The sequence below is a fragment of the Pyrus communis genome, chromosome 6 (assembly GCF_963583255.1).
Source record: "Pyrus communis chromosome 6, drPyrComm1.1, whole genome shotgun sequence".
Classification (NCBI taxonomy): Eukaryota; Viridiplantae; Streptophyta; class Magnoliopsida; order Rosales; family Rosaceae; genus Pyrus; species Pyrus communis.
Window position 1 is genome coordinate 10,058,925 of NC_084808.1, and position 10,632 is coordinate 10,069,556.

The following is a 10,632-nucleotide window of genomic DNA, read 5'->3' on the forward strand; positions in this document are numbered from 1 at the left end:
TAGTGTACAAAAAGTGAATAAATTTGAATCTAAAAGTGTCTAAGTACCAGAGTGCGCTACGAGTGGGAGCGAACCCATTTCACACGCGATGTCAGAGTATAAGTAAGGTACAGTAGTATAGGTAAGAATCATACCCTCAAAAATATCCATTAATACTAAGATTCACCACAGATTGTTGTCGATACAAACTCAGCAGCTAAAACCTGGAGGGCACCAAACAGAAGGTGTGAGTAAGCAATAAAACCAAGCTTCCCAAAGTTATTACCTCTCTAAAAGTAATGCCCTAATGTAAAACCCGTATCGTTTTCCATAAGACAGTACAACATATATACATATATCCAAACCATACTCAGAAATGACCAAAACCACGGTTTGCCATTAACTCCACCATACATTAATAAGTAGGCCAAATGAACTAAATCAATACAAAGTGATATATCAGTCAGAGTCATCTAAAATGACATGTACAACTTATCCGTACCTCATCAATCATGGCTAGCATATAACTCGGAGTCACTTCTAGTGACCTGTACGACTTATTCATATCTTATCAATCCTGGCTAGCATATAAGTCGGAGTCACCTATAGTGACCTGTACGACTTATCCATATCTCATCAATCCTGGCTAGCATATAAGTCGGAGTCACCTATAGTGACCTGTACGACTTATCCATATCTCATCAATCTTGGCTAGCATATAGCTCAATAAGTATACCTGCACACGAGTCGGAACCACCTAAAGTGGTCTGTACGACAGGACTGGGTGTAAATAAATAAGCTCAAGTGCTACGATCACGTGAAGACTGGGCGAATAATCGCGGGTCACCTACGAGTCGGAACCACCTAAAGTGGTCTGTACGATAGGACTGTGCACCTACCTTGAATCCAAGGTGAGCATAAGGTGCGGGAGGTGAACATCACGTGAAGGACTGTGCCCTGGCCACGGGCGGGAGCACTAACACCGGGGTGCAGGTTTATGAGCTTTCAATGCATCTCAATATAACATGTGCAACTCATGGCAACCAGTACGACTGTATCGAAGTTGCCTAACACATAACTGTAGTCATGCTATAACGCAATCGATTCAACTAGTACCATAAACTCACCTGAACTTACCTGGGTGTCCTGAGTTCACCTTTGCACTTGAAAGCATTCCCAATAATTATATGCAAGTAATATACATATTGATATACTATGATGCAATCTAATACTCAACCATGTCGTAGCATGTTCAATTATAAACCATACAGTGAGAAGTGTACAATCAATAACGCATTACTCCCAAACTACTTATTTTCAGGGATAATTATCCATGACGACCCAATTAACACTAATTTAGCTAACTAATTCATAAAACTAAAACTTGCCTTTACCAATTTCCTTCGCCTTACTCAATTTCCCAAGCAAGGCTTTGGTCTCAAATATTTTATGGCTGCATCTAATGTCTCGTTAGACTGCCTACGTACCCTAAATAGGGATCAAGCCATTCGTAGTTCATATCGTACTTCAAGCATTCACAATAATTATATATGAAAGTAATATACCTAATCAATTTAAAAGTGTCGATAGAACTCTCAATAATATGTACAATAAAAAGGAAAAGATCCACTTACCTGGAGTCCACGCTATGATTCTCTAGCGCACACATCGAGGCGTCCTGAATGATTGGTCCCTGCCACGAAGTCCAAAAGTGGACGGAAGATGGTCAATTTTGCCCACGAAGCCGGCGGGTGCCTAAAACTTCCCGACGTCGATTCGTCATCCACGGTGGTCCAACGGGGTCAAGGTTGGTTGGGTTTTGCTCCTGGGATGATGGGCTACAAAGCCCAAGTGGTGGCATCGGCCATCGCTTTGCCGATTTGCCGGAAAATCGAAAAGGGTGGCCGGAGCACCATTGATTTTCGTCAACTTTCGTGGCCTCAAACCGCTCCATACCATGGTTAATCAAGGTGGTTCTTGGGTGGATTTTGTAGAGGGGAATGAGAGCTTCAAGATGGTGGTGGTGGCATCGAAAAACTCCACCGGAGTTGGCCGGAATCGGCCTTGGAAGATGGTCTCGTGGTGGCGCGGGTATGGGTGCACGGGAAGCTCTCTTCCCTTTTTTTTTTTTTTTTTTCTTCTTTCTTTCCTCCCTCCGTTTCTGATTTTGGGCTTCCCCCAGTGGGGGTTTAATTTAAATACACACTAAACCTTGAATAACCAATTTCGAACGTCCGTAACTATACCGTTATAATCTGGACGCGCAAACGGTTTTCGCCTATACGTTCGTACCAAAGAGTACTACGAGGATATGCTTAAAGAATAAGTCCCACATCACTCAAGTCGATGGTCAACGGAAGTCAAAGTTCTTGCCTCTAGGGCAATTTAGTAAATTCACGCTTTTAAAATAAAATAAAAACGTAAAATTTGGAACGGGTTGTCACAATCTACCCACCTTAAGAAAATTTCGTCCTCGAAATTTAAAATCATCAGTCCAAAGTAGAATACTCAAAATTAAAGAGATATATGTATGTAAATACATACACGAGGAAGACACAAAGTGATGGCGACTACATAAAAGAGGATGACATTCCGTCATGATCGGAGCGTAGTGACTCTTCTATCATGCCTCCAAATTCCTACTATCCTCTCATAAACGTGTTCAAAGCGTAACGCACTTCAAAATTAAGCATGTAATATTTTTGGGTCAAGCCCAAACAACCATTAACGAATTAAATAAGTAAATACAAATATTAACGTAGAATAATCTACTTGTTTACTTGCTTAACAACCCAACGAATAAGTTATTAATATTACGGTCTGCACCCCGCAAAACCGACAATTCACTGTTGTCTTGATAAGCAAGTAACAATTCCCGATGGTGCAATATTACCATCTTGCCCCTCAATGGGAAATATACATACTAGCCTCCATCGTACTCATTCACTACCTTCTGAGGCAACATCGTCATTAACATAAATTTTCTACATCACAATCTCAATCAAATATTTGTTCGCAATAATCTACTGTAAATCACAAGCTGCACATACAATATTTGTATTATATTTCGAAAGATACCATACTCCTAAACAGGAATGTAACCGTAGTTACCCATAATTCTAACAAAAGTATGCGTTCATTAAATATGCGTTGTGCGTAAAATCTCCATACATCAACTCCAATGATACCACAGTGAACCCAAAATTGTAACCGTGGTTACAAGTGACTAGAATAGAGATAAGGATATACAGCAACCATGCTAATGGTGGGACAAACAATATGCAACTCGTCCACAAAGGTCTGAGTAACTCCTTTCAAATTAATCGTAATCTAGGGGTAGAAATACAATACTGAACAACTTCTAATACTCAAAACCTTCATAACGACTTCCAAAGGCTTGGAAGTAAAAAATGTAACACGATGAAATATAAATACACCAAGATGATAATCTTGTCAGGTTTCTGTTTGCTGAACTTGTATAAAAGTCTAGGAGTAGTTTTCTCAAAAAGTCATCTTCCTCTGGATGCAATTAGAAAATTGTAGTTGTCCAGAAAATTTGAACTCTATAACCTCAATATCCTCACAACATTAATCAAAGGCAAGGTCCATCTAGAGTGAGGATTCATTTAAAACACATCAAAGGGAGCCTCGATTTTATCTCTTCCCTACTTCCACATTTGGTCACGTCACAAAGAGAACTTCTACATCACATCACCCGAAGAGGTTGACTACATCCCACTTCTATCTTAGTGGTCTTCACAAGTGTCTTGTTGAAATTTCAACACCCATTTTAAGGAAATAACTATTGCCAATACTTCAATTTTTAGAGCAAGAAGAATATTGTTTTCTACTTAAGTAAACAACCACCAATTGGAACATCATATAAGCGTATCATTGGTTTAGCATCACGATTAATGAATTTCACATTCTTTACATATACCACACATCTCGAACTACGCATATAAAAAGATACTTCCTAACTCCATTCAGACAAAATGATTAAAATCATTTGAACCATTTCTTGATAGATTAAAGGTAACTCTATATCAATACTCATATTTCCCAACTAAATAGAATGGGACATGCTGGAAGTGTGCGAGAGTAGATACACGATAGTGCACTCATAGATGCTAATTTAATTCTACTATTGCCTCTGACAGAACTTAGCTTGTTCCAAAAAGTAAATGTAATAAAAAGTTCTAAGATCAATGAAGATTTGGACACACTTTTCTACATAAGAGTCCCAATCAATATTCCAATGAAATTAGAAATTGTTAATTCTAGGTCAGAAGTATAATGGTTCATCTTTAGCGGTTTTACCACCGAGAAACATAAGCGTTAACATACTAAGAAAGTCTGAATCTGAATTGACTTATCACATCAATCGACAATCATCATGTATCATCAAAATCTCCATCGAGAAGTGTCATTTAGCCTTCGAAATAAGGTGATGACTGTTGACTTTAGGTCAATGAATAAGATGGTTCGTTTCAAACGATTCTAATCGTGAAAAGTAAAAGCAATACTCCGTCATGTTGCCATACCAACTTAACAATGTGGTGGTATCCGCGGTAGGATTTTTGGGATATGACGCCAAAAGTATACGTCCTCGAAATTTACAGTACTACTAACCAACTCTACGACCCGAACTAAAAGGTCTTCATAGTTTCCTCGACACTTATAACAATCTAACAGTGAGATATCATCCCGCATTTCGATTCTAATGTCTATGGAAGTGATCGAGAGGTGGTTAGTCAAAGGGTTTTCGTTTACCTAAATATGTGATAGGGTAAAAACAACAATCATGAGTTTACCGTCCTATTGCAAAGCTTATTCCTAAGCTTCCACAATCCTAATTTATTCGGCTCAAGCGAAGTAGTTCATTGATCCGAGGAGGATTTGATGATTGCTTTTCGGATTTCTACAACTCCCAGGATATGACAACTTACATTCGCAAGCCTATTCTCACCCAATTAATAAGTACAACTATGAAAGCAAAAATCTGGAATAGCGTTGATTGAAAAATCTCAATGCTAGAAAAAGACCTTGCTTAAGATCTACTTTCAAAAAGACTTCATCGACAATTGATCTTCCTACTAAAAATCCAACATGAACACAAGTATGCTTGAAGATATTAGTGCTAATAAACAAATAATTATTCCTCATATGATATTCCACGAAATGTTACTAAGAAATCAAGACTAACTAAGATTTCCAATCTCTAAAGGATCAATACTAACGGCGGTAGGACAATGATAGAATTATTTGGTAATATCTCTGGTGATACAAGATTATCAAAACATTTACTTAGGCCATCAACTTGCCTCAAATCTACACTCTCCCCCCTCAAGGGAAATCTTCGTTTTAGTTCTATGGACATGGCCAAAATGATCATCTAAAATGTCGTGAAGACAACATAATTGTCCAAAACTTAAGAAAAGTTAGCATATCTTTCCATATTCGACGAGGTGGCATCATTTGAACGTCAAACACAAAAACCAAGAGTGCTCACATCACGCGTGTGATGAACACAATACTGCCCAACATATGCTCTGATACCAAACTGACACACCCCGACCCAGAAAGTCCACTTGGACCCTGAATCGAGCTGTGCTGGCCGACACCTGGAAGGTGACGAAGCCATAAAATGTGATAGTGTACAAAAAGTGAATAAATTTGAATCTACAAGTGTCTAAGTACCAGAGTGCGCTACGAGTGGGAGTGAACCCATTTCACACGCGATGTCAGAGCATAAGTAAGGTACAGTAGTATGGGTAAGAATCATACCCTCAAAAATATCCATTAATACTAAGATTCACCACAGATTGTTGTCGATACAAACTCAGCAGCTAAAACCTGGAGGGCACCAAACAGAAGGTGTGAGTAAGCAATAAAACCAAGCTTCCCAAAGTTATTACCTCTCTAAAAGTAATGCCCTAATGTAAAACCCGTATCGTTTTCCATAAGACAGTACAACATATATACATATATCCAAACCATACTCAGAAATGACCAAAACCACGGTTTGCCATTAACTCCACCATACATTAATAAGTAGGCCAAATGAACTAAATCAATATAAAGTGATATATCAGTCAGAGTCATCTAAAATGACATGTACAACTTATCCGTATCTCATCAATCATGGCTAGCATATAAGTCGGAGTCACCTCTAGTGACCTGTACGACTTATCCATATCTTATCAATCCTGGCTAACATATAAGTCGGAGTCACCTATAGTGACCTGTACGACTTATCCATATCTCATCAATCCTGGCTCATCAATCCTGGCTAGCATATAAGTCGGAGTCACCTATAGTGACCTGTACGACTTATCCATATCTCATCAATCCTGGCTAGCATATAAGTCGGAGTCACCTATAATGACCTGTACGACTTATCCATATCTCATCAATCCTGGCTAGCATATAGCTCAATAAGTATACCTGCACACGAGTCGGAACCACCTAAAGTGGTCTGTACAACAGGACTGGGTGTAAATAAATAAGCTCAAGTGCTACGATCACGTGAAGACTGGGCGAATAATCGCGGGTCACCTACGAGTCGGAACCACCTAAAGTGGTCTGTACGACAGGAGTGTGCACCTACCTTGAATCCAAGGTGAGCATAAGGTGCGGGAGGTGAACATCACGTGAAGGACTGTGCCCTGGCCACGGGCGGGAGCACTAACACCGGGGTGCAGGTTTATGAGCTCTCAATGCATCTCAATATAACATGTGCAACTCATGGCAACCAGTACGACTGTATCGAAGTTGCCTAACACATAACTGTAGTCATGCTATAACGCAATCGATTCAACTAGTACCATAAACTCACCTGAACTTACCTGGGTGTCCTGAGTTCACCTTTGCACTTGAAAGCATTCCCAATAATTATATGCAAGTAATATACATATTGATATACTATGATGCAATCTAATACTCAACCATGTCGTAGCATGTTCAATTATAAACCATACAGTGAGAAGTGTACAATCAATAACGCATTACTCCCAAACTACTTATTTTCAGGGATAATTATCCATGACGACCCAATTAACACTAATTTAGCTAACTAATTCATAAAACTAAAACTTGCCTTTACCAATTTCCTTCGCCTTACTCAATTTCCCAAGCAAGGCTTTGGTCTCAAATATTTTATGGCTGCATCTAATGTCTCGTTAGACTGCCTACGTACCCTAAATAGGGATCAAGCCATTCGTAGTTCATATCGTACTTCAAGCATTCACAATAATTATATATGAAAGTAATATACCTAATCAATTTAAAAGTGTCGATAGAACTCTCAATAATATGTACGATAAAAAGGAAAAGATCCGCTTACCTAGAATCCACGCTATGATTCTCTAGCGCACACATCGAGGCGTCCTGAATGATTGGTCCCTGCCACGAAGTCCAAAAGTGGATGGAAGATGGTCAATTTTGCCCACGAAGCCGGCGGGTGCCTAAAACTTCCCGACGTCGATTCGTCATCCACAGTGGTCCAACGGGGTCAAGGTTGGTTGGGTTTTTCTTCTGGGATGATGGGCTACAAAGCCCAAGTGGTGGCATCGGCCATCGCTTTGCCGATTTGTCGGAAAATCGAAAAGGGTGGCCGGAGCACCATTGATTTTCGTCAACTTTCGTGGCCTCAAACCGCTCCATACCATGGTTAATCAAGGTGGTTCTTGGGTGGGTTTTGTAGAGGGGAATGAGAGCTTCAAGATGGTGGTGGTGGCATCGAAAAACTCCACCGGAGTTGGCCGGAATCGGCCTTGGAAGATGGTCTCGTGGTGGCGCGGGTATGGGTGCACGGGAAGCTCTCTTCCCTTTTTTTTTTTTTTTTTTTTTTTTCTTCTTTCTTTCCTCCCTCCGTTTCTGATTTTGGGCTTCCCCCACAAAGTGGGGGTTTAATTTAAATACACACTAAACCTTGAATAACCAATTTTGAACGTCCGTAACTATACCGTTATAATCCGGACGCGCAAACGGCTTTCGCCTATACGTTCGTACCAAAGAGTACTACGAGGATATGCTTAAAGAATAAGTCCCACATCACTCAAGTCGATGGTCAACGGAAGTCAAAGTCCTTGCCTCTAGGGCAATTTAGTAAATTCACGCTTTTAAAATAAAATAAAAACGTAAAATTTGGAACGGGTCACACTCGAAGAAGTAGAAATAGAAATAGAAGAGCCCTCAAAAGGCAAAGTTATCACCACTGAGGTAAAAAAGACCCTCACACTCGAAGAAGGTTTGTCAACACACTTTAGCATCGAGGAAGCGCTACAATTGCCAAAAAAGATGCGAAAAACACTAATAGTAGTCTTGGCAAGTCCCAACGACCACGAAGTGCAAGAAAGTAACGACGAAGGCTTGAAGCTTCAGCCACATGAATGTGCCATATGTTGTGCTGCCCATGACACAATCAACTTCACTGACGAAGACCTACTGCTGGGATCAAAGCCTCACAACCGTCCTCTATTCGTCTCGAGGTACGTAAGGGAACACAAAGTCAACCACATGCTTGTGGATGGTGGGTCGGCCATAAACATCATGCCAAAATCAACAATGACCACAATCGGCATCAAGGTGGATGAACTATCCCTAAACTGTCTGCTGATCCAGGGTTAACCAAGGAGGACAAAGGGCGATGGGCATGATCTGAGTAGAGATGACCATTGGTGAGCTCAAATCAAGCACGATATTCCACGTGATTGATGCAAGAACTTCCTACAGCTTGCTCCTAGGAAGACCTTGGATCCACGCAAATGGGGTAGTACAGTCCACCCTTCACCAATGCTTAAAATTTTACTGAGAAAGAGTAAAGGTGATCCAAGGCGACACCAAGCCATTCACCGAAGCTGAATCACACTTTGCAGACACCAAGTTCTACATGGACGAAGACATGGTACCCGAAGCTCTTCCAGAAGAGATCAAATCCATTGACAAAGCAGCACCTAAAAAGCAAGAGTGGCAAGCCATGGCTAAAAAGTAAAAAGAGCAAGCCGTACCATCTTCAAGCAAAGACGATGACGAGCTTGCTAAACCTGCAACAACCAAAGGGAGTAAGATGCCTTCAAAAGGACTGAACACACCCATATTCCGGTACATCTCGATGTTAAGAAGAAAGAATGGTCAATCTCCATTTGAAACTGGAGCAAGAAAAGCCGATACACAGTGGCTAAGGTCCAAAAGACTACCACAAGGCTTCATAAAAGCTCTACCAAATGAGGTGGAATCAAGCTTTCTTCCAACCAAAATGACCGAGAAAGGTTTTGACCCAAACGCCTATAAACTCATGTTGAAGGCCGGGTACTATTTCGTTTCCTCTTCTACTCCTGGAAAGAAGGTTTCAAACACCGTCAACAACAAAGAATGTAACCTCACCAAGACTCAAAAGAAGTTAAAGGAGCATGGTTATGGAGTTGACAACAATAAAGCTGGACTTGGCTTCACACCAAATGCACCTGTGATGATTTCAAACAAAGAGAGAAACACTAGCGCTCAGTACGTCAGCATGAGCATTGAACAAAACCAAGAAGAGCCCAAACCCACCCCTCAGACGTCAGTCTTTGATAGGATGAGCCGTTCAAGCCCAGAATTTCAGTGCTTAATTGCATTGGTGGTCAAGACCAAACCTCCATTTTCAAGGGGCTTAACGCGCCAACATCCCAAAGCTTTGTTTTCGAAATGTTGTTAAAGCCTAAGAAATGAAGACGAAATTCCCGAGGAAGATGTCACTACTGCACCACCACAGCTCGAAGATGGGGGGCAAACCACAGTTGATGACCTCAAGGAACTCAATTTAGGCACAAGCAAGGAACCAAAGCCTATCTTTGTAAGTGCATTATTAAGTACGGATAAGATAGAGGAGTATTACCAGCTGTTATTAGAGTACAAAGACGTCTTTGCTTAGACCTACAAAGAAATGCCCGGCCTAGACCCTATCATCACTATGCATCATTTTGCAGTCAAGCCTGGAACGCGATTGATAAAGCAAACTCAAAGACGCTATCAATCCGAGCTCATCCCATAAATCGAGGTCGAGATCGACATGCTAATCGAAGCAGGCTTTATTCGAGAAGTGCAATACCCCAAGTGGATCTCCAACATCGTCATTGTCCTTAAGAAAACAGAACAAATACATGTTTGTGTAGACTTCCGAGACCTTAACGATGCTTGCCTGAAGGATAACTTCCCATTACCAATCATTGAAATCATGGTGGGCGCAACCACTGGCCATGAGCCATTATCATTCATGGATGGCTCTTCTGGGTACAATCAAATTCGCATGGCCCTCGAAGACAAGGAACTAACAGCCTTTCACACTCCAAAAGGTATCTACTGCTACAAGGTGATGCCCTTTGGTCTAAAGAACGTTGGAGCTGCAGATCAACGCGCAATGCAGAAAATCTTCAATGACATGCTACACAAAAACGTAGAATGTTACGTAGATGATATGGTGGTTAAGACAAAGAAAGATCAGATCACTTGAAGGATTTACGAATAGTTTTCGAAAGGCTACGAAAATACAACCTCAAGATGAACCCGTTAAAGTGTGCGTTTGGCGTCAGCTCTGGAAAATTCCTCGGCTTCATTATCAAGCACCATGGTATTGAAGTGGACCAATCAAAGATCAAGGCCATTCAAAGC